A 3,981-nucleotide genomic window follows, 5' to 3' on the forward strand; every position below is an offset into this window, starting at 1 on the left:
CCACCCCGGTGCCTGCCTTCAGGGGTGTGTGGGTGACTCCCAGACTTGGGAGGGAAGCCTATAGGTGAGGCACACTGTTGGGGGCAGTGACCCTCGGGGCTAGTGCCCACTCACCTGTGCCTCTCCCCTTCCCAGCAGCCCACAGAGGATCTTCCCTCACAGGCCCTGGTTCACAGATGGGGCCACGCTTGCATTGATCTCACCTACTCTGAGGCTGGGTCTGCTGTGCCCCTGTGCAGGTCCTGACCTCTTGGGCAGGACAGGAGTGTGGCCTACCTCCCGCTGACCGCCCTACGTTCCCCTCATGCTTACTCAGCCAGAAATCCTGTGGCCCTGGACATGCTACCCAGCTCCTTTGGGCTTCCATACTGACTTCCCAAGGCAGTGCCAGGCGGAGCCCTTGAGAGGTCCTCCGTCATAGTGGCACCTGGCTGAGGGCCCCTGTAGCTGTTGGGGTGTCATCAGCATCCCCAGGGCTGCTTGCTCCCATTGCCCATGTGCTGGGCTGTTCACCCACCTTGGAGGTGAGTGGCCAGGCCTGCTGGCAGCCCTGAACTCCATGGAGTTGGGAGCATGCACCCCAGGTTTAAGTTCTTCCCAACGCTGCTAGGAGAGGGGCTTGGGCCTGAGGACCCCCTATTTTCACTCCAGCCCCTCTACCCTGCGGAGAGCCAGGCAGAGAACTGATGTAGTCCTCATTGGCCTGCAGGGGCCTCACTGCTTGGGCAGCTGACCCACCTCTGCTGCTGCTCCACTTCGTTCCTTGGCTCCTGGGGGCCCTCCCCTTAGAGGAAGCTCAGACTCTCCACTGGGGTTTTGTGCTGGACTTCTATGCTTGAGGGGGTGTGGGCTCTCAGACCATCCCTGTTCTTTCCACACCACTGACTCCCCTCCACAGCACAGCACAGGGCCCCCAGTGACTTAGGAGTCATCCCTTCAGTTCCGCTGTGACCTTCTGGTCCAGACTGCCCCCTGGGGTGCCCACTCAGCCTCTTCCCTAATCTCCTGCCCAGTCCTGCCCCTCCCATTCATCCTCTATCCAGCCTCCAGAGGGGACTTCCTAGCACACAAACCTGACCCTGGCTGTCCCCTGTTTAGAACCTCTATGACTCCCCAGTGTCCTGGGGAGAAGAGCCCAGATTCCTAACTGGTGAGGAAGATCTGGAGGGAGGGGGCTTGTAACCCAACAGCCTCATCTCCCTCCTTACCTCGGTTTCTCTTATTTTCTGGCTCTGGACTCCCCTTCCCTTATCTGGGACCCATTCCAGGCACACAGCATATTTATACATCCTCCAGATTGCAGTGCCAGCATCTCCAGGAAGCCCTCCATGACTTCCCTCTCTGCTGCTCCCCTCCCCATCTCCCAGGACTCCTGGACCCTATTCTGGGTCATCCAGTCTAGGGACAGGTTGTTCTTTCCCACAGGACTGAGTCCGGTGAGAACAGAGCCAGGGTCTCGGTCAAGCCATATCCTCGACACGAGACACTCCAGGAGAGATTACTGAGTGCAGGTTTGCACAGTTCTGACTTTGACAGGTGCCCATGTCCAGAAGTCTGGCCCTTGTGGGACCCACACTCAGACATAGGTTGCGACACAGTCTGTTAACCAGTGTTCTCTGAGCCGCTGCCCCCTGTGGCCCTGAGCCTGGGCATTCTATATGCACAGCAGGGGCCAAGACAGGCCAGTCCTCCCCTCTTGGGGCTGAGCCCAGCAGAAACCCTCTGCTCCTTTGTCTCACCCAACAAACCTTGGGAGACCCGACATATGCAAGAGGCAGAGATCAGGTTGGCTCCTGCTGTGATGAATACTCCTTATCACCAACCAACTTCTAGTCTAAGTGTTGAATATGACTCACCTTATCCATTAAATTTAGTACCGCCATCCCCTCACCTTACTGGCTCTCACTGTCCACAGCCTTACTGCTACCTCATCTGTCTACTCTAGCCACCTTGCTCTGTCCCACAGCGCATACTCCTACCTCAGGACCTTGCATTTGCTGTTCCCTGTGCCTCAGACACTCCCTTAGATGTTCACAAGGATTCATTACCTTTTCGGCTTTCCACTTGTATCATCTTAGATTGTCCTTGAACTTCCTAACCCAAGTAGAACCCTCCAAACTCAGTCCATTAATCCTGCTTTATTCCCCTGTAATACCACCACCACCTTCACCAGACATGCATTTTTTTTCTCCCCCATCTGTCTCCCTCCCCTGGATTTCAACTCCTTGGTGGCAAGAGCTTTTCTCATGTTCCTGGCTATTATGTCCCTAGCTTTTGGGGTAGTGCCTGACACTGTTACCCTGTACATAATAAGTCAAATGCTAGGAGTAGTATGAGAAAACTGAGGCTCAGAATTTAAGATACCTGTCCAAGGTCAAATAACTTAGAACAGTGCCTAATGCAGGTAAGAGCTATATATAAGGGTCAGTGATTATTAGTATCTCTTAATTCACACAGCTATCCTCTTAGACCCTTTTCACAGATGAGGAAATCGAGACTCAACAGAGGTAAAGGCAGGTTTTGAGGCTGCACAGCTGGTAAGTGGGTGATCTAGGACTTGAACATGGGCAGTCTGATTCTTTAGACTTTAGATGCCCTCTTTGCAGAAGTGTACAGACTACTCCTGGCAGGCCCAATCCAGGTTTTTCCATAATTTGCATATTTTCAAGTTGTTGAAAAAGTCAAGAAGATTTAGTCTCGCATGAAATTATATGAATGCAAATGTCAGCATGTGTCATGTTTCATTGGAATGCAGCCATGTACTGCGTGCTGTCTTTGGCTGCTCTGTGCTCTTGCCTTCAAGGCCTGGAGTCTGACATTTTTGTTATCTGGCCCTTTGCAGAAAAAGTGTTGTGTGTCTTGCTATCTGGCAGTCGTTTTCCAACTTGACCAACACTTGCCTTATGTGAAGAGCACTGGCCATACTTTGAAAACTGCTGCTGGACCCTGTTCTGCCTCCTGTGAATGAGCACCAGGCCTGGCTTGGTGAACACTGTGCCTTACTGCCCAGGGCAGGCTCTGGCACACAGCAGGTGCTCCTTCCTGTGTGTGGAATGAATGGTGAGTCTGTGGGCTATGGAGAGAAGAGGTGGACCAGGCAGGTTTTATACAGGAGACCAAACCATGCGTCTGTGGTCCCCAGGTACCTGGCCTCCGAGTTGGAACCTAATGGTCAGCTAGTCACTCTTAGGAACAGGGAAGACTTAGGTATGTGACCTAGCCAATTAATGCCCCTCTTTGAGTCTCAGACTCCAACAGCCCTCTTTCTAGCACATGCCTCTGGTGCTGGGGGCAAGTGTGAGCCCCTCCCCCCCCCCACTATGCCCTTAGCTTAGGTGTCCAGTCCCCTGCCCAGTAAGCACCAGGCTATTCCCTTACCATTCCCAAACTTATTGTATCTGCCAGTGGAAACACCTCTGAACTATTAGGAAACTTGAGGGTACTACGGGATGAAACAAACATCTATCCATTCATTCAATAAACAATTGTGGAACACCAACTGTTCCAGGCACTGTCCTAGGCTCTGGGAATACAGCAAGGAACAGACAGACATCCTAGAGCTGATAGTCCAGCTTTAGCATTTAAGTCTCTTCACTTGAAATTTAGGCCAAGTGAGACCACGGAAATCTCGTAAAGATTATGTTTATCAATAATGGCAGTCCCTTGATTCCCGGACCTCCTCTCCAGGCAGAGCAACAGCAGGTTCTAGTCCCGCTGGCACACGGGGTGCCTGGGGGCTCGTCGACCCCCTTGCTTTGTGTGACCCGAAACAGGCCTCAGTCGTATTGGTCAGAGTAAGGGGCAGCGGCGGTCGCTCGGCCCCTCCCTTGCGCTCGGCCCGCTCTTCCCGGTCGGCCCCGCCCCCTCCACCACGTGACGCGTGGGGGTTTTCCCGTTCACTTTGCGCGACGTCACGGTGGGTTGTGGGCCAATGGGCGCACAGGCCGGCAGCGCCGGGGAATTCCGCCGCCCCGCCCCCGC

This window comes from Condylura cristata, unplaced genomic scaffold, assembly GCF_000260355.1.
Source record: "Condylura cristata isolate star-nosed mole 26May11 unplaced genomic scaffold, ConCri1.0 scaffold00041, whole genome shotgun sequence".
Lineage (NCBI taxonomy): Eukaryota > Metazoa > Chordata > Mammalia > Eulipotyphla > Talpidae > Condylura > Condylura cristata.